Source organism: Heterodontus francisci, unplaced genomic scaffold (genome assembly GCF_036365525.1).
Source record: "Heterodontus francisci isolate sHetFra1 unplaced genomic scaffold, sHetFra1.hap1 HAP1_SCAFFOLD_59, whole genome shotgun sequence".
NCBI lineage: Eukaryota > Metazoa > Chordata > Chondrichthyes > Heterodontiformes > Heterodontidae > Heterodontus > Heterodontus francisci.
In genome coordinates, this window is record NW_027140758.1 from 670,852 (window position 1) to 692,494 (window position 21,643).

The window sequence follows — 21,643 nt, forward strand, 5'->3', positions numbered from 1 at the left end:
TTCTGGACTTGCCAGTGTCGCTCACATCCCATGAAAGAATATGCCTCATTTTATACTCAATTGTCCTCTGAATGCAGCCCAACCCTCTATTTGCTCCAACTATCACTTCACAGCATTGCTGCTGTACCTTTAGAGATCTGTGCACTAGAACATCCAGATCTCTGCTCAAAATTATTTTCTTTTTTCCACCTACTTTAATGTTTTTCCCTGAAGGGTGTATGAATGTTGAGCATTCGCCCTGTCCACATGAATAACACTGCACTTACCCAAATTAAACATCATTTACCAGTCATGAACCCAATCTCCCAACACATTAAGATCAGCCTGAAACAGTCGAGTATCGTCTACAGTCTGAACACTCGCACAGATCTTCAAATCATCTGTCAATTTACAGATGGTGCCCCCTACACCTACATCCAGATCATTAATAAAAATAGTAAAGAGCAACAGTCCCAACACCGATCCCTGTGGGACACCACTGGTAACTGGTCTCCAAACAGATCCAGATCCATCTGTAACTACTTTCTGCCTACGTCCTGCCAGTCAGTTCCCAATCCAGATTAATATATTACCACTGATACCAGGGACTTTAATCTTATAGAGAAGCCTCTTGTGTGGAACCTTATCAAAATCTTTTGGATGAGATCAGCTAATTGAACACAGGCTGGGGATGAGGCCTAGGCCTGTCCTGCTTTGTGTGTGGGTCTCAGAACCACACAAGGTGAGATCAGCTCACTGAGCACAGGCCCATCCTGCTCTATATGGTGCTCAGTACCTCACCAAATGAGAATAACTAACACACCACAGGCCATGGAGCCTCGGCCCATCCTTCCCTGATTGCGGTTCAGTGCCAACCAGGTCAGATTAGCTAATTCAGCACAGGCCGGAGATGGAAGCTGGATCTTTCCTGCTCTGGGGGCTCCGTACCATACCAGGTGCGATGAAGTAAAATACCACAGGCCGGGGATGGAGCCTGAGATTTCCCTGTTCTGTGTGGGGCTCTGTACAACAATGTGTGAGAAGAACTATCATCCCTCAGGCTGAGGAAGGAGCCTGGGCCCATTCTGTTCTGTGTGGCTCCTACCACACTGAGTGGGATCAGTTAACTCAACACAGGCCATGAATGCAACCAGGCCCTTTCCTGCTCCGTGTGGCTCAGTATCACACCAGGTGGCATCAGCTAACACAGCACAGGCTGGGGCTGGGGCTGGAGCCTGGGCCCGCCCTGCTCTGTGGGCTCAGTAACAACCCGTAAGATGAACTTTTTTCAAAAGACTTCAGTGTATTTATCTCTGTCCAACACTCTGAGGCAGCTTTCTGTGTTTATAAAGAGTGTAATTTATTGACTGGTCTCTTGGATCAAACAGGGTAACAGACAGAGGTCTGTGTGCAGAGGGTTTGGAGGTGAGCTCTGATTCCTAACACTTTCTGGACTGTGAGGAATAAAGAATGAATGAGAGAGAGAGAATGTGGGAGAAGGGATGATGGAAGAATTTGTCCGTGAAACTGATTAAAAGTGGCTCAAACGCAAGATAATATTAAGATATCAAGAGCAGAACATTATCATAATCTGAGTTCCGCGATCTGGTCGGGTCCCATTCCCCTGAAGTGAGGAATGAACGGGTGGGGAAATTCCACCTGGAGTTATATTTGTCTCCAATGAAGATGAGTTCACAGTGAGGATGGAATAGCTCAGTTGGGAGAACACTAGATTGAAGAACCAGGATACAATCCCTGGTTTCATCAGTTTTAATTTGGTGTCTCCATCAGTTTAAGTAGAGAGAATCAGAGGGGAGATTTTCCACTCTTGACCCCATGGGCTGAATTTTAAACTAACGGTGCGGCTCTCGGCAGAGACACCGTGAGTGGGTGCCGTCACCACACGAGTGAAATGTGGCCGGCCGACCCCGATCACGGAGCAGCTGACCAATTAATGAAGGGGAGGCGTGGGGCCCATGTAAACAAGGACCAGAGGTAGGGAACGAGGCACCGATGGCACCGACATCTGACACAACGGTATGTGCTGGCACCATATTGAAAGGACTGCCAGACCTGTATTCACTGCTGCCTGGTTTAAAGGAGTGTCTTCCTGAGAGCCCTCTGCTGTCCCAGAACCCGTTCTGCTGCCGCTGCTGTCCCAGAACCCGTTCTGCTGCCTCTGCTGCCCCAGGTCCCGTTCTGCAGCCTCTGCTGTCCCAGAACCCGTTCTGCTGCCTCTGCTGCCCCAGGTCCCGTTCTGCTGTCCCAGGACCCGTTCTGCTGCCCCAAGACCCATTCTGCTGCCTCTGATGCCCCAGGACCCGGTCTGCTGCATCTGCTGTCCCAGAACCCGTTCTGCTGCCTCTGCTGCCCCAGGTCCCGTTCTGCTGTCCCAGGACCCGTTCTGCTGCCCCAAGACCCATTCTGCTGTCTCTGCTACTCCAGGACCCGTTCTGCTGCATCTGCTGCCCCAGGACACGTTCTGCTGCCCCAAGACCCGTTCTGCTGCCTCTGATGCCCCAGGACCCGTTCTGCTGCCCCAGGACCCGTTCTGCTGCCTCTGCTGCTCCAGGACCCGTTCTGCTGCCCCAGGACCCGGTCTGCTGCCTCTGCTGCCCCAGGACCCGTTCTGCTGCCTCTTCTGCCCCAGAACCCGTTCTGTTGCCTCTGCTGCCCCAGGGCCCGTTCTGCTGCCCCAGGACCCGTTCTGCTGCCTCTGCTGCTCCAGGACCCGTTCTGCTGCATCTGCTGCCCCAGGACCTGTTCTGCTGCCTCCGCTACCCCAGGACCTGTTCTGCTGCATCTGCTGCCCCAGGACCTGTTCTGCTGCCTCCGCTGCCCCAGGACCCGTTCTGCTGCCTCTGCTGCTCCAGGACCCGTTCTGCTGCATCTGCTGCCCCAGGACCTGTTCTGCTGCCTCCGCTACCCCAGGACCTGTTCTGCTGCATCTGCTGCCCCAGGACTTGTTCTGCTGCCTCCGCTGCCCCAGGACCTGTTCTGCTGCATCTGCTGCCCCAGGACCTGTTCTGCTGCCTCTGCTGCCCAGGACCCATTCTGCTGTCCCAGGACCCGTTCTGCTGTCACTGATGCCCCAGGACCCGTTCTGCTGTCACTGATGCCCCAGGACCCGTTCTGCTGTCTCTGCTGCCTGATAGGTAAGGAGCTGCATGCGAGCCTGCAGTGACCATGGTCCAATAGTTTAGCGATGCCTTCCTGCAGGTTCGCCTCCAGGTGACAACAGATAGGTGGAAGATCCTCTTCCCCAGGGATGGGAGGTGGAGACCTGTCCACCTGACCAAGCAAAGCTGCTTTGAGATAGTAGGTGAAGTCAGCAGCCGTGGGGTCACCCCCAAGACATGGATCCAGTGCACGAAGTGGGTCAATGACCGGATCCGGGCTGCTCAGGCGCAAACACAAAACACTTTGGACCCTTTGGACATTGCGCATGGCAGAGTGAGAGGGAGTGTTTGGTGGAAAGGGAGTGACCACCCAGTCATGTGTATTGGGGAAGGGCAGCAGGACATGCTGCCTGAGGCTTGGCTGCATCTCGGTGGGAGGTGCACGTCAGTCATTGTATAAACTCACACAGTCCCTCGAGAGGGGCCACATGCAGGAGGAATATGTGTGTCCACATCATGGACTGCTGGACTATCACCATCAGAGATATTGGGTTTGTCCCCGCTGGGAGACTAACTTTGTTGATCATAGTGGCTGCAGGAGAAGACAGCCCACAATCGGAAATAGCATGTCAAGACTGGCAGTGGATGCCTTATCTCCATGTCCTCATCCCGATGGAGGAGGAGGCCATGGAACAGGCCGGGCAGCAAAGCAGCTGCTCCATAGCTGATGGAGAGACAGGGACACCTACCTAAGAGAGTGAATGAACATCTCCTGGGGCACAAGGGTGCATCTGCTGCAAAGGAGCCACACTGCTCAGCTGTTCACCACTGCATCAATGGAGCTGCACAGTAGGGGTGGTTGGAATGTCACGATGGGCAGACCCTAACCCTTCAACGTCCCTGTTTTCACATGCAGGCTAGGATGAAAGACAAGAGCGAAGAGCTGGAGAGACTGGGGGACAGCCAGACACCTCTGAGGAGGAGGAGGGAGCCTCAGAGGGTGCACCGTCACATCATTCCCCTGCACCCTCCACAAGCACAGAAACCCTCACTCGGTGGGTATCCACTCGCTGTTAGATTTGGGCACACAAGCTGGTGAGCACGTCACAGACAGGCCCGGGCAGATGACGGAGGCAGTGACAGCCGAGGCCACTGGCAGTTGGAAGTCTGTGGGAGGCCAGGCCCATGCTGAGTCCCAGGCTGATGACGTGCCTCTGGTGTCACCAGCAACACGGGAAATGCTGAAGCTGCAGCAAGAGGTCAGGCAACATCTGGCAGAGTTGCCGGAGGTTATGTGTACCCAAGTTCGGATGATGGAGGAGTCCATCCAGGCCTTGCATGCTGTACTGTCTCTGATGGGGGTGTGTCTGGCTTCCTTCCTTGAGAGATTGGTGACTCTGATGGAGAGCCAGATCCAGCCGACCAATCAGTGGCTGCCGGAGATGTGTGCAGACCTGCACTCCATCGCTTTGTCCATGAGCTCCATCCAGCGGTGACAAGGCGAGAGGGGGGAACGAGGCACCTGAACTCTTCACCAGGTCCACGTCCCTCTCAGGTCAGCAGCGAGTTACAAGTGTGTCTTATAAAGGGGAGGAGCAGCTGGCTGCTACATCTGGGGTCTCCTCTCAGGGTGCTCCTGGTGTGGACAGTAGCTCCAAAGCCCCTCTGCCAGTGCCACAAGTGATGCCAGTGCCTGCCTCCATCACCCTCGATGACAGAGGGGGGTCCCTGTACCTGTGCAGGAGGCCCTCAGTGTGCCGGGGCCCTCCAGGCCTCAGGCAGCAAGAGGACGGCCACCAATGTCATCCCAAGCCATGGGGCAGCAAGGTCAGCAGCCTGTCTCCACCTCAGCTGACAGAGCAGGGGGAGCACCACGTAGGAGCACGCGGAAAAGATTTCAGAAGAGCACCTAGATTCACTGAGGGGTTCACGGTGAATGTACATTCCAGATGGATAGGGTTGCGTTTGTTGTCACACGGAAGAAAGAAATGATGTTCTCTCACTATGTCTCCTTCCTATTGTTGATGCCCTTTGGGACTTCATTTAAACCGTTCCTCCCAAGGGGCTGGAAGTGAGGGACCAAGCCCTGAGTTCACAAAGCTTCGGCCTTGTCACTGTGCGATGTGTACCTGGACGCTGCAGTACAGAAGGAAGGAGGCGACAACAGGGCTGTTTAAAGCTAAGACTTTATTGCTGTGGTTCCAGAAGGTGGTAAGGCTCAAAGGAAACTTGAATGTATAAGGGTGTCTCATGTCTCCCTTGTGGGCCCCTTTCCTGCTGTGCCTGAGGTTCTTCATCTGGCACTGCTTGGGCAGCATCCTCCTCCACATCCTCATCATCAGAGGAGACATCACACTCCACGATATCCTCACTAGTCAACACCTCACCCCTCTGTAATGCCAGATTGTGCTGTGCACAGCAAACCACCACGATATGCGAGACCCTCGCCGGGACATACTGAAGGGCTCCACTGGATCGATCTAGGCACCTGAATCTCATCTTCAGGAGACCAATGGCCTCCTTGATGGTCGCTCGGGTTGACCCGCAGCAGGTGTTGTAGCTCTCCTCTGCATCCGTGCGTGGGTTCCTCACAGACGTCAGTAGTCATGTCCTCAGTGGGTAGCCCTTGTCTCCAAGGATCCATCTCTGAAAGCGGATGGGGCCGCGGAAAGGTTCTGGCACCTGGGAGTGCCTTGGTATGCAGGCGTTGTGGCTGCTTCCCGGGATTTGTGCACACACCTATGGGATCCATTTGCAGTGGTCGCAGACCAATTGCACACTGAGTAAGTGGAAGCCCTTCCTGTTGAAGGCTGCTGGCTGGTCTGCAGGAGCCTTGATGGTCACATGGGTGCAGTCAATGACACCCTACACCTGGTGGAATCCAGCGATGGCCCCAAATCCTATAGCTCTCTCAGCTTGACTGTTTGGATCAATGTGCACATAGTCACCGGCCCTCCTGAACAGGACATTGGTGACCTCCTTGATGCACTGATTCACTACAGACTGTGAGATTCCACACATATCTCCAGTGGATCCCCACAATGATCTGGTGGTGCAGAAGTTCAGTGGCACGGTGACCTTCAGTGACACTGGCATCAGGTGCCCACCAAGTCGCATGGGGCACAGCTGCATCATGGCAGAGAGATCAGTGACGACCTCCGTGGAGAGGTGCACTCTGCGGAGACACTGTCACTCGGACATCTGCAGGTTGTTGAACCTCGGCTGACGTGTTCCTCTGCCTCCTTCTCCAGCCTCCTGTTCGAGGCTGGCCTTCCTGTGGGCCCCCAAGCTGCTGTGGTGCCCCTGCTGGTGCCTGCGCCTCCCTCCCTTCCTCTCTACTCCTCCTCCTCCTCCTCAATGGGAGCCACGAATGAGGCCCATGACAGGTTGCCCCTCCCTGAGTGCAAGGCCTTCACAGTAAACAACACCCAGCCACATTTACCTCATTTGTCATCCTCAATGAAGTGGCACTGCCCCAATGGCACCCTGGTGTTGTTCCCTCTGCAGAGCTGGCACATTGGCCCCCACTCCTGACAGTGTTTCCCGATGCCCTTTCCCCCTCCACCCTTGCTGCCAAGTGACGCTGCCTCACCCGATAGCTTCCCAGTGAAGCCAACACTCAGCTCCCACCTCCCAGTTGCCTCCTTTAACCAGGCGAGGCTCTGAAGCCCCGTGGTTCCCGTGTGCTATTAGTTCAATTGGATCCAGTGAATAAAATTGCTGACAATTGGATTCATAAATACTTTAAATGCCTTCTTGCCATGTGGATGTGCGAAGTCTGCCCTCCATGTCAGCCGCCGACAGAAAAATCCGGTCCAACGTCTTCCATCCCTATTTTATACTCCCCCCCCGCTCCCCCTCCCCGGCCTCCATTCCCGTCTCCAACGGTCCCTTAAAATTCTGGCCCATGTCTCTAAGACTAATGGGAGTGAAACCACATCTGCTCCTTAGACTGAACAGGGAGAGCTGCTCTCTCTGTGTTTAAAGTGAATGAATCTGATCTTTACCTTGTCTTACTGGAACGTTCACTGTCTGGAAATGTCTGTTTGAAAATGTTTTCCTATTATATTAATGGAGCAGAGGAGCAGATGTGAGGTACTGTTGAACAGAGAGGTTTGGAAGTGGGTGAAGGGGTGGAATGACGGTGTAAGTGAGAGGTGCAGTGAGTTGGCCATTCTCAATAGAGTGTCAGGAATGAAGGTCAGAGGAACAGACCAGGCTGGAAACACAGAAAGAGCGAGGAGAAGCTGGTGTGAAAAACAGAGATTAAACAACGGGCTTGTTCATTTGGTTTGGGTCTGGTGTTTAGAATACCCGGAATCTGGGTTCACTTCCCTTCCAACTCAGCGAATTGTATCAACATTATGTTCATAAAACCAGAGAATGATACCCAAAGAAGGAGACCATTTGGTCCATTGTGTCAGTGCTGTCTCCTGTAATCTGTACATTTTTCCTTCCAGTATTTATCCCAATTGCTTTTCAAAGTTACGACTGAAGCTGCTTTCAAGTCCTGATCAGACAGTGCATTCCAGATCACAACACATCACTGGATAAAAAATCATTCCTCATTTCGCCTCTGGTTCTTTTCTCAATCACCTGATAAATACATCCTCTGGTTACTGACCTTTTTGCCACTGGAAACAATTTCTCCTTATTTAACTTATTAAAAACCTTCTTGATGATGTCACATACTCGACTGCCAGTAAAACTGAAGCCCATGGAATAAAAGGGACAATGACAGCATGCATATGAAGTTTGCAGACTGATACGAACATAGGAGCAGGAGTAGGCCATTCAGCCCGTCGAGCCCACCCTGCCATTCAATATGATGATGACTGATTGTCCACTTCAATGCCTTTTTCCCACACTATCTCCATCTCCCCTATGTCATTTGTATTTAGAAATCTGTCAATCTCTGCTTTAAACATACTCAATGACTGAGCTTCCACAGCCCTCTGAGGTAGAGAATTCCAAAGATTCACAACCCACTGAGTAAAGAAATTTCTCCTCATCTCTGTCCGAAGTGGCTTTCCCCTTACGTTGAAATTGTGTCCCCTGGTTTTAGACTCCTCAACCGGGGGAAACATCTTAGCTTCATCTACCTGTCTATCCCTTTAAATATTTTGTAAGTTTCAATGAGATCACCTCTCATTCTTCAAAACTCTAGAGAATACAGGCCCAGTTTCCCCAATCTCTCTTCATTTGACAGTCCCGCCATCCCGGGAACAAGTCTGGTGAACCTTCGTTGCACTCCATCTATGGCAATGATATCCTTCCGAAGGTAAGGGGAACAAAACTTCACACAGTATTCCAAAGTGCAGACCAACCAAGGTGATATACAATTGAAGCAAGGCTTCACTACTCCTGTACTCAAATCCTCTTGCATATCCTCTAACATATCATTAGCCTTCCTAATTGCTTGCTGCACCTGCATGTTAGCTTTCAGTCACTTATTGACAAGGACACCCAGGCCCCTTTGTACATTCACACTCTTACCATTTAACAAATAATCTGCACATCTGTTTCTCCTACCAAAGTGGATAACCTCACATTTTTACACATTATATTTCATGTGCCACTTTCTTGTCCACTCACTAAGTCTGTCCAAATTCCCTTGAAGCCGCTTTGCAACTTCCTCACAACACACATTCCCACCTAGTTTTGTGTCATCTGCAAACTTGGAAATAGTACATTTGGTCCCCGCATCCAAATCATGTGAACAGCTGGGTCACAGTGTGGTGGTGAACAGTTGTATTTCTGTCTGGAGGAAGGTTTACAGTGGGTTCCCCATGGTTCCTCATAACTTCAGTTATGTGCAGACACTGGAAAAGCTGGGGTTGTTCTCCTTGGAGCAGAGCAAGTTCAGAACAACTTTGACAGAGTTAGAATCAAGGAATCAAATGGTTACAGTACAGAAGGAGACCATACAGTCCATCATGTCCATGACAGCTCTTTGCAAGAGCAAATCAGCTAATTCCACTCCTCTGCCCTTTCATTGTAGCCCTGCAAATTTTCTCGATTCAGATGTTTATCCAATTCCCTTTTGAAAGCCACGATTGAATCTGCCTCTAGCACACTCTCAGGCAGTGTATTCCAGATCCGAACCACTCACTCTGTCCCACACCCCGGTACCATTGCAGAAAATCTTTTCTGTTCATTTCATCCCTCATAAATAATTGAAATGAAATGTTTATTAGGAAATGCACAACATAAAAAGGAGAGAGAAATAAATGCTGAGCAAAATAGAAGTTAATGTTTGGAAGGTAAAAAGAGCAAAAGATGTAACTTTTATTCTGGATGAATGAAAGGAATATATCACACTTTGGGGATTTTGTAAGAGGATTTACTGATAAACCTGGGATTTGAGAGGAAGCTGCTTCATGGTTTACAGAACAAATTCAGCCCCTGGGGTGGAGCCAACAGCTGCACCGTCCAATAACAGACAGGCCGGGGACACTGTCTCAGGCCTAGTGAGCTCAGTCGATGAAAGCATGAAACTCTGAATCTCAAGTTTTTGAGTTTGAGCCCACGGTGGGTGTTTTCTATTTCCTTTTTAGGCTGATTTTACAGGCGTTATCCAGCTCTGAATTCCTCGGCAGAGAGTTCAAGGAGTGTTTGAAATGAGATTCAACAGCAGTATGAGAAAGTCTCTCCTTGATTCAGGACTCTTACCTCTCTGCAGCATCTCGCTGCTGAAGATTGAACTTTTTCTCATTTCATTCTCAGCTCAGGGTCAGTGTGGATCACTGGGACTTCTGGCTGTCTCCCACTTCACAATCCATCAGTGCTGAGAAATCAATGGGGAATATTACTCACATGTTGTAATGTTTTATAAATACTTGAATGTATTTCACACTGTGTCCAACAGTGTGAATCTCCACTGGTATATCAGCTCACCAACACTTCAACAGAACATTCACATAATGTGAGCTCTGACATCTGTTCAGATCCCATTCCCAAGACCTGGAAAGTGGGATTGGGCTGGATCGCTCTTTTTCAGCTGGCACAGACACGATTGCTAAATGGTCTCATTCTGTGCCATAAATTTTCTCCATTTTCTATGTTCTATGAAGTGAGGTGTGAGTGGGAGGGGCAATTCCACCAGGGTTATATTTTATACCAAAAGAATGACACAAGGAAAACTTCACATTTTTATTCATTCATTCATGCGATGTGGGCATCGCTGGCTAGGCCAGCATTTATTGCCCATCCCTAATTTCCCATGAGAAGGTGGTGGTGAACTGCCTTCTTGAACCGCTGCAGTCTATGTGGGGTAGGTACACCCACAGTGCTGTGAGAAAGGGAGTTCCAGGATTTTGACCCAGCGACAGTGAAGGAACGGCGATATTGTTCCAAGTCAGGATGGTGTGTGGCTTGGAGGGGAACTTGCAGGTGGTGGTATCCCCTGCATTTGCTGCCCTTGCCCTTCTCGGTGGTAAAGGTCGCTGGGTTTGGAAGGTGCTGTCTAAGGAGTCTTGGTGCATTGCTGTAGTGCATCTTGTAGACGGTACACACTGCTGCCACTGTGTGCCGATGATGGAGGGAGTGAATGTTTGTAGATGGGGTGCTAATCAAGTGGGCTGCTTTGTCCTGGACGGTGTTGAGATTCTTGAGTTGGAATTGCACCCATCCAGGCAAGTGGAGAGTATTCCATCACACTCTTGACTTGTGAATTGCAGATGGTGGACAGGCTTTGGGGAGTCAGGAGTCATGGATGAGTGAGAGGAATATATCACACTTTGGGGCTTTTGTAAGAGGATTTATTGATAAATCTGGGATTTGAGAGGAAGCTGCTTCATGGTTTACAGAACAAATTCAGCCCCTGGGGTGGAGCCAACAGCTGCACTGTAATTACTCACCTCAGGATTCCAAGCCTCTGACCTGCTCTTGTAGTCACATTATTTGTATGGCTACCCATGGGAACCTCCATGATGTTGATGGTGGGGGATTCAGTGATTGTAGTGCTATTGACTGTCAAGGGGAGATAGTTAGATTCTCTCTTGTTGGAGATGGTCATTGCCTGGCACTTGTGTGGTGCGAATGTTACTTGCCACTTATCATCCCAAGCCTGTGAGACTGAAATAGCTCAGTTGGGAGTGTGTTGGACTGAAGATCCCTGGTTCAATCTGGGGTTTTGGCAGTTCTCCTTTATTCTGCATCGCCCTTTGGTTTTGACTCTTGAGCTGCACAATTTGCACTGAAATTATTTACCCAACTCTGAAGGTTGGATTGGAATAGAGAGATATCAATGATGGGAAATATTTACATTGTCAGCTTTAGCTTATTCTCTATCTCCTTGTGTCCTTTTCCCCAGTTTTTGAATCTTTCGGGGCCGGGTGAACATTTGATTTGCTGCATTTGTCCCAAACTGAAGCCTTTTCCACATCTCTGGGCGGTCAGACTTGCTCTGTCTGTTTTTGCTGCTCGTGACCATTAACGAGAAAGGCCACGAGTTCAATGTTTATCAGCAAACGGAAGATAATTGGAAAGAATTCTGTGTTACTCCAGACCAGTGACAAAGATACAATGGATGTTATTCAAAATAAGTTTCCTCTGACATTTTATGTAAACTTGTTTGTATCTAAAAGTTGGATTGTAAGTGTTCCAAAAATGTGTCAAATTAATGACTGACCATGTGACAGCGCACATGGGGATCAAATCCACAGCCTTGTTGTTATCAACACTGCGTCCTAACCAACTGAACTAAGCGGCCGATAGACAGAGCCAGGTATGGGTTTGAGCCGCACGCTGTGCGGTTTGTGTTTTATTTCTCACACTGGGTGACAGAGCGATTATGCAAACAATGGACACAGCACATCCCTGAAACATTGTTCTGATATAAAACAGTGTGAAATAAGAACTGCGCATGGAAATGGAACGGAACCAGAAATCAGGATTTTAATCTATTAAAGTTGATCTTGAAATTCTACCATGCACGAACATTCCAAGAGAACGAACTCTCTTCTGATATAAAATCCAGGAACATGAGCTGCTGGAAAACATAACTGAGCCTGACGTGATTTGAACACACAACCTTCTGATGTGGTGTCAGACACGCTACCGTTGCGCCACAAGCTCACACAGAAAGCAAAGTCTTCCATTCCTGACAGATTTACTTCTTGTTCAGTTTCAGTGATTGAAATTAATTCAATCCTCATCTGACCTCCGCTCTGGAAAGGCCTGCCACCCGACCTGAACCCGACGGGACCCGACGACCTGTGTCGGGTCCGGGTCGTGTTGGGTCGCTCTTCCGGGTCTGGCTTTCGGGCTCGGGTCAGGTCGCGCCAGGTTCGGGTCGGGCTGGGTCCAGGTCGGGCTGAGTCCGTGTCGGACACACACAGTAAGTATTACATTTAACTCTGCTGGGAAGTTGAGTTTAATAAGTGTCAAAAGTTGAAAAGCCAACCTAAGCTGGAGTCCGGGTCATCAAGGAGGGAAACTCTGAGTCTGCTCTGTGAGCATCTCTATGACGTCATTGCGCTCATGCTGCAGCTTCCTGTAGATTCGGAATCGGGAGGCAGATAAAGTGAACATTCCAGTGGTCGGGTAAGGCTCGGGTTAGTTTGGGCGTGGGAATAAATGGAGATACTCGGGCCGGGTCGGGCTCGGGTCGAATGTGGTTCTGTCAGGTTCCTGACCTGAGCAGGCCTTTACCGCTCTGTCAGTTCAGTGCCTTATTTAAACTATTACTTGGAGTTCTGTTTTACAGGGTCTCGGCTGTTTAAGTGTTTCCCAGACCCACTACTCTGATTAATCAGACATTTTGCTGTTAACTGCTGCTGCTACAATTGAAATGTAAAAAAGAATTTCCAGTGACCTGCAACCAATGGACAAATACATTTCAGAAAGTTAAAGCTCATTCACCAATCCACAAATGTGTTTCTCTGCTTATATTTATAAACAACTCCTTCTCTCCACTATGAGAACTATACAATCACTCCAGTTATTTGAAAGTTAGTATAAGATGTTCCAGTTCATCAATTTTAAAACTGCAGCAGCTATTTTCCAGAAAACCTCTCTGTTGGAACCTCAGTCCCATTTAGATTGAAAGTGGACAATTAATGTATTCACTTGTTCATTGTGGACAGGTGTCTGACTTGGAATAAATCTCATTAACTTTCAATGAGGTGGCAGTATTTCTGTGCTCCCATTTTACACAGTCTGTCCTGTTCATGCACCATGTTTTTATTCTCCTCTCCCATTCTCCACAGGATACAGATTGCAAGCATCATCAATCTAGCTGTTGAAAAGCATTGGAAGAATCTGGTCACACAGGTATTGAAACATTCATTTTCTGCCATTTTCCAAGTTGGTTGCTTTAAACACAGTGCGATGTGCAATCATCTTGAAAAGAGATTCTCTTCAATATCCAATACAAACTGAATTACAAACCTGACAGACAAACACAGGAGAACAAGTGACTAGTGAACACAAACCTCATGGTGCTCATTTTCAGATTTATTGCAGTCATCCGACAAAACAAGTGAAAGAATATTCCAGTGAAATGATTTGGAAAGTAGGGGTGACTTTTGTTGGTGACTTTCTTTGCTCTGTTGGTGAAACTTTCTTGCACCTGACTCCTGTTCATGTCTCTGTTTCCTCTATTGAATGAGGAGGGAGGTATTTGATCAGAAATCAACTGGATTGTGTACCTTTGAGAGGGGATTTCTGCACCATCAGGGCTGGAAACAGGAGTGAGTGAAAGACACTGTGTGGAGTTTGATTTTGTACAGAGGGAGAGCAAATCGAACAGGACTGTGAGATATTGGCCTGGATTTTACAGCCCCAATAGCGGTGAACTCTGAGACTTTCACTGCTATTGAGGGTCTGAACAGCACTGCAACTGCTGGTACATGCACACACTAACACCAGCATCTGGAAGTTGTGGTGGTGAGAAATGTGCTTAGAAGGAGCCTCTGATCATAATCGCACCAGCCCACTCTTTAAAGTGACAGGGACCTGTAGTTCAGCAATTTGGGCTCATTGCCCACAATGTACCCTGATTTTTACCTGGGTTGGATTAAAGCCGGTACCAACAGGCTCAGGGGTGCTCGGGAAGGACTTTTCTGTTGACACAACAGCTCCACTATTCCAGGAAGACACCGGCAGCAGCAGTTGTCAACTTTCAGAGGGAGTTCAGACATTTTAAATGTTGTATTTTATTTCTTAATTGCATGTAACTTTTTAGCATCGCCTGATCAGAGTTCTTAAATTTACATCTGACTTTTTATTACCAAGATTGAAGTGCTTTTAAAAGATCTCTAAATGTATATGACTTTTTATCAAGATTTACTTGGCTTCTTTGTAAAGACTCTTGAGCAAGATTGAAGTGACTTTTAAAAACTACATCTTATCCTTTAAAATCCTGCTTCCATGTAGATGACATTGGAAGGTGGCTTCAGAATAACTTAGACTATCTTTCTAACAGGTACTGCAACAGCTTAAGACCTACTTTTCTGCAAAAGCTGGTGAATTACCTTCCGGGAGCGGAGAGGAGCGGAGCGGAGCAGACCTATATGGACCGATATGAGGAGAACGCCGAGAGCGGAGCCTATAAATCCAATCCGAGGATCGAGGCCCAGTCTCTTACCTTCCAGGAGTGGAGTGGAGCTCTTCCAGTGTGCTGGAGTTTTGAAAAAAAAGAAGCCAACTGTGATGTCAGAGGAGGGCTGGAAGGTGATTGGTTGGTGAGTCACTGCTGTTAGTGTATTTAAATATCTTAAAGAAAAGGGCAAAGTTTTTTACTTGAAAAAAAAACCTCTGCTGATAAGATGAGTACTACTAAAGTGTTTTTTTTATTCAGTGTAGCTTATGAAGGACTTTAGATTGTAGTGGGTAGAACAAGGACCCTAGTGTCATTAGTATTTTTTAATTAAGGGAGTAACTGATTAATCTAAGGGTAAGTCATGGCAGGAGAGCTCAGCCCCGTGATATGCTCCTCCGGCGCTATGTGGGGATTCAGGAACCCTCCCAGTCTCCATGACGACAATGTGTGCAGGAAGTGTATCCAGCTGCAGCTACTGGCGACTCGCATTATGGAGCTTGAACTGCAGGTGGTTTCACTGTGGAGCATCCACGAAGCTGAGGGCGTCATGGATAGCATGTTTAGTGAGGTGGTCGCACTGCAGGTAATGGATGCACAGGCAGAAAAGGGATGGGTGACCACCAGATGGAATAGTAGGAGCAGGCAGGTAGTGCAGGAGTCCCCTGTGGCCATCCCCCTCTCAAACAGATGCACCGCTTTGGTTCCTGTTGGGGGGAAGACCTCCCAGGGGAAAAGAGCAACAGTGCGGTCCGTGGCACCACGGAGGGCTCTGCTGCACAGCAGGGGAGGAAAAGGGGAGGAAGAGCTATTGTGATAGGGGATTCTATCAGAAGTGGTGCAGATAGGCGTTTCTGTGGCCACAAACGAGACTCCAGGATGGTATGTTGCCTCCCTAATACACGGGTCAAGGATGTTTCGGAGCAGCTGCCGGAAATTCTGAAAGGGGAGGGTGTGCAGCCAGAGATCATGGTCCATATTGGTACGAACGACATAGGCAGGAAGAGAGATGAGGTTCTGCAAAGTGAATATAGGGAGTTAGGCAGAAGGTTAAAGAGCAGGACCTCTAGGGTTGTAATCTCAGGATTACTCCCTGTGACACGTGCTAGTGCGGGTAGGAATAGGAGGATTAGGCAAATGAATGCATTGCTGAAGACTGGCGTAGGCGGGAGGGCTTCAGGTACTTGGATCATTGGGATCTCTTCTGGTGCAGAGGTGACCTGTACAAGAGGGATGGGTTGCATCTGAACTGGAAGGGGACCAATATCCTTGTAGGGAGATTTTATAGTAATACTCTGGAGGGTTTAAACTAGTCTTGCAGCGGGGGTGGGACCCAAAGTAGTAGTCTCTCCGATGAGATAGTTGAGGCAAATGGAGAGGTTAAAGCAAGCAAGTCCAGTAGGCAGGCCAGGCAGGGGCAGGACAGGGAGCGTGGAAGGTCTGGTGGGCTAAACCGCATTTACTTTAATGCAAGTATCCTTACAGGTAAGGCAGATGAACTCAGAGCATGGATCGGTACATGGGAATGTGGTATTGTAGCTATTACGGAAACGTGGTTGAGGGATGGGCAGGACTGGCAGCTCAATGTTCCGCGGTACCGATCCTTCCGGCGTGACAGAGGTGGAGGTAAGAGAGGAGGGGGAGTTGCACTATTGATTAGGGAGGACATCACGGCAGTACTTAGAGAGGATATTCCGGGGTGAATGTCCAGTGAGGCCATACTGGTAGAACTTAGAAATAATAAAAAGGTGATCCCTTTGATGGGATTATACTATAGGCCCCCCAATAGTCAGAGGGAAGTGGAGGAGCATATATGTAGGGAAATCACAGATAGGTATAGGAATTATAGGGTTGTAATAGTAGGTGATTTTAACTTCCCTAATATTGACTGGGACTGCCTTAGTGCTAAGGGATCAGATGGGGAAGAATTTGTTAAGTGAGTCCAGGATAGTTTTCTGAAGCAGTACGTGGATGGCCCGACTAGAGAAGGGGCTGCACTCGATCTCCACTTAGGAAATGAGGATGGGCAGGTGGTTGATATGGCAGTGGGGGAGCACTTTGGGACCAGTGACCATAACTCTATTAGCTTCAAGATAGTTATGAAAAAGAATAGAACTGGTCCTCAGGTTGAAGTCCTAAATTGGGGGAAGGCTAATTTCCATGGCATCAGACAGGAACTCTCAAAAGTTGAATGGGAGAGGCTGTTTACAGGTAAAGGGACTTCTGGCAAGTGGGAGGCTTTTAAAAGTGAGATAGGAAGCGTTCAGGGCCAGCATGTTCCTGTTAGATGGAAGGGCAAGGCTGGCAAGTTAAGGGAACCTTGGTTGACGAGGAATATTGAGGGTCTGGTCAGGACAAAGAAGGAGGCATACGTCAGGTATAGGCAGCTGTGATCGAGCGAGTCCCTCGAGAAGTATAGGGGATATAGGAGTATACTTAAGAAGGAAATTAGGAGGGCGAAAAGGGGCCATGAGATTTCCCTGGCAGATAAGATAAAGGAGAATCCTAAAAGATTCTATAAGTATATTAAGAGTAAAAGGGTAGCTCGGGAGAGAGTAGGTCCCCTTAAGGATCAGTGTGGCAATCTATGTGTGAAGCCACGCGAAATGGGCGAGGTCTTAAATGAATATTTCTCGTCTGTATTTACCGTGGAGAAGGTCATGGAAGCTGATGAGTTCAAGGGAGGGAACAGCGATATCCTGCAGCATATCAACATTACAAAGGAGGAGGTGTTGGAGGTTTTGAAGCGCATTAAGGTGGATAAATCCCCAGGGCCTGATCAGATGTATCCTAGGATGCTATGGGAAGCAAGGGAGGAGATTGCTGGGGCGCTGGCAGAGATTTTTGTATCATCGTTAGCTACGGGTGAGGTACCGGAAGACTGGAGGATAGCTAATTTGTTAATTAATAAATTAAATAACAAATCATGTCGCCTCTTTCTCTTCTAAACTCTGACGGAGACAAGCCTAGCTTGTCCAATCTTTCCTCGTAAGACAGCCCGCCCATTCCATGTGTTAGTCTCGTAAACTTTCTCTGTACTACCTCCAATGCATTTACATCCTTCCGCAAATAAGGAGACCAGTACAGTACTCAGTACTGCAGAAGAGGTCTCACCAATGTCCTGTATAGCTGAAGCATAACCTCCCTACTATTGTATTCAATCCCCATGGTGATAAATGATAACATTCTATTAGCTTTCCTAATTACGTGCTGGACCTACATACTAACCTTTTGCAATTCATGCCCTCGGACACCCAGATCCCTCTGCATCTCAGAGCTCTGCAATCTCTCACCATTTAGATAATATGCTTTTTTATTCTTCCTGCCATAGTGGACAATTTCCGACTTTCCCACATTATACTCCATTTGCCAGGTCTTTGCCCAATCACTTAACCTATCTATATCCCTTTGTAGCCCCCTTATGTCCTCTTCACAACCTACTTTCCTACCTATCTTTGTGATCAGCAAATTTAGCAACAATACCTTCGGTCCCTTCATCTACGTCATTTATATAAATTGTAAAAAGTTGAGGCCCCAGCACAGATCCCTGTGGCACACCACTCGTTACTTCTTGCCAACCAGAAAATGACCCATTTATGCTGACTCTCTGTTTCCTGTCAGCTAGCCAATCTTCTATCCATGCCAATATGTTATCCCCGACACCATGAGCTTTTATTTTCTGCAATAACCTTTGATATGGCACCTTATCCTTCTGGAAATCGAAATACAATACATCCACTGGTTCCCCTTTATCCACAGCACATGTAACTCCCTCAAAGAACACCAATAAATTGGTTAAACATGATTTCCCTTTCAAAAAACCATGTTGACTCTGCCTGATTACCTTAATTTTTTCTAAATGCCCTGCTATAACATCCTCTGTAATTGCTCCAAACATTTTCCCTCAGACAAATGTTAAGCTAACTGGCCTGTCGTTTCCTGCTTTCTGTCTCCCTCCCTTTTTGAATAAATGAGTTACATTCACTCTTTTCCAATCTAACGGAACCTTCTCGAATCTAGGGAATTTTGGAATATTATAACCAGCGCATCAACTATCTCACTAGCCAATTCAGGACCTGGCGACTTGTCAACCCGCAGCTCCAACAATTTGTTTAGTACCACTTCCCTGGTGATTGTAATTTTCTTGAGTTCCTCCATCCCTTCAATTTCCTGATATACGGCTAATACTGGGATGTTATTTGTATACTCAATAGTGAAGACCGATGCAAAGTATCTGTTCAATTCATCTGCCATCTCTTAATTATCCATTATTAATTCCCCAGACACACTTTCTATTGGACCAACAGTCGCTTTGTTAACTCTTTTCTTTTTAAAATATCTATCGAAACTCTTACTAGTTGTCTTGAAATTTCTTGCGAGCTTTCTCTCATACTCTAATTTTACCTTCCTTATCAATCTTTTAGTCATTCTTTGCTGTTTTTTTTATATTCTGTCCAATCTTCTGACCTGCCTCCCATCTTTGCGCAATTATAGGCTTTTTCTTTAAGTTTGATAGTATCTTTAACTGTTTTCGTGAACCATGGATGGTGAGTCCCACCTTTGGAACTTTTCTTTCTCGTTGAAATGTATCTATTCTGTGTATTCTGAAATTTCCCCTTAAATGTCTGCCACTGCATCTCTAATGACTTATCCCTTAACCTAATTTGCCAGTTCACTTTAGCTAGCTTTGCTTTCATGACCTTATAATTGCCCTTATTTAAATTTAAAATACTAGTCTGGGACCCACTCTCCTCTCCCTCAAACTGAATGTAAAATTCAATCATATTATAATTGCTACTACCTAGGGGCACCTTAACTATGAGGTCATTAATTAATCCTATCTCGTTGCACAATGCCAGGTCTAGTATAGCCTGCTCTCTGGTTGGCTCCAGAATGTATTGTTCCAAGAAATTATCCCCAAAACATTCTATGTATTCCTCATCTAGGCTACCTCTGCCCATCTGAATTTTGCAATCTATCTGTAGATTAAAATCCCCCATAATTATCACAGTACCTTTCTGACAAGCTGCCATTATTTCTTCCTTTATATCCCATCTGACAGTGTGGTTAATGTTAGGTGGCCTGTACACCACTCCCACAAGTGACTTCTTGCCTTTATGATTTCTCATTTGTACTCAAACTGCTTCTGCATCCTGATCTCCAGAACTCAGGTCATTCCTCTCTGTTACGCTAATACCATCATTAATTAACAGAGCTACCCCGCCACCTTTTCCTAGCTTCCTGTCCTTCCAAAATGCCATGTCACCTCCAATATTCACATCCCAATCTATGTCGCCCTGCAGCCATGTCTCTGTAATGACTATCAGATCGTACTTATTTATTCTATTTGCGCTCCCAGTTCATTTGTTTTGTTTCAAATGCTCCATGCATTCAGATGCAGAGCATTTAGTTTTGTCCTTTTATTATTTTTGTCACCTCTAGCCTTATCTGTCGATTTACTCTTAGATTTGTACATTCTGTCCCTTCCTGTCACAGTCTGTTTATCATTTCCCATATTTATACCTTTCTCTCTTGCCTTGCCTCTCCTCCTTGATTCACCATATCTTCCCAAATTTGATCCCTTGCCCCCACTATTCAGTTTAAAACCGTCTCTACGTCCCTCGTTATGTGGCTCGCGAGAACACCGGCACCAGCACGGTTCAGGTGTAGACCGTCCCAACGGTACAGCCACCTCTTTCCCCAGTACTGGTGCCAATGCCCCACGAACCAGAACCCACTACTACCACACCAGTCTTTCAGCCGCACATTACTTTCTCTAATCTTATTTGTCCTATGCCAATTTGCACATGGCTCAGGTAATAATCCAGAGATGATTAACTTTGAGGTTCTGCTTCTTAATTTGGTGCCTAGTTCCTCATACTGACTTTGCAGAACCTCTCTCCTTGTCCTGCCTATGTCTTCGGTACCGACATGGACCACGACGACTGGATACTCCCCCTCCCATTGTATGTTTCGCTCCAGCCCTGAGCAGATGTCCTGAATCCTGGCACCGGCAGGCAACACAGCCGTCTGGACTCTTGCTTTTGCTGCAGAGAACAGAGTCAATCCACCTTACTATACTGTCCCCTACTACCACTACATTCCTTTTTTCTCCCTCTTTGAGCCGCAAACACTTACTGCAGACGTGTTTGCCCTGGATCACACTGGCATCCAGGAACTCCCAAATGCTGCAGCTGTGACACATCACCTGTCCTGTCATCCTTAACGTGTTTTAATTAACTACTTAAATATTTTATTCAATTATTCATTTTATTGCATATTTTAATAAACTTACCACTAGTTTGTTTACTATTTTAAATGTTAGGACTAAAATGGATCTTAATCACTTACCAGATGCGCATCAAGCAGGTCGGTTCTTCCAAACCAATCAACTACCTGCTTGCCTGTGATGTCACAGCTCACCAGATCCTCACCAAACAGCTCATTCCACTGCACCGAAGAAAGAACCAAATCCTGTATCCTCACCCCAGCGGCTCTCTGTTTCCCTGCTCTCACTCTCCATTGTGACGTCACTCCTCGATTTTTTTTTCCCCCTGCTCTGCTCCTCTCTCTCGCTCTGTCTCCGAGTCTGTGCTTTTGGCGCATTTCTTCATTTGTTGTTCCGTTGTGCTCCTCTGTTTCTGGTCCAAAATCTGACTCTGGTGGGACTTGAACCCACAACCTTTGAATATCGTCTCAATCATTATTTAGAAGCCCAACACGCTATCCATTGCGCCACAGAGCCTCACACATTTTCGTTAACATCACTAAGGCCTTTGATCTTGTCAGCAGAGACGGCCTCTTCAAACTGCAATGGAACACAGGCTGCCCTCCTGACCTCTTGGGCATCATCTCTTCTTTCCACGAGAACATGCACAGTTCCATCAGTTACAATGGAGCAACATCAGACGCTTTCAAGATCAGCAGTGGGGTAAAGCAGGGCTGCGTGCTGGCGCCAACTCTCTTAGGAACAGAGGAACATAGGAGTAAGCCATTCAGCCCG

General features: G+C 47.5%; 1 non-coding gene across 1 annotated transcript; it reads right to left on the reverse strand.

Moving 5' to 3' along the window:
- Positions 1-21,294: 21,294 nt before the first annotated feature.
- Positions 21,295-21,385, reverse strand: trnar-ucu (transfer RNA arginine (anticodon UCU)). The gene is given in 2 exon segments: positions 21,295-21,330; positions 21,349-21,385. It is a non-coding gene; the product is annotated as a tRNA-Arg (tRNA).
- Between the last annotated feature and the right edge of the window lie 258 nt (positions 21,386-21,643).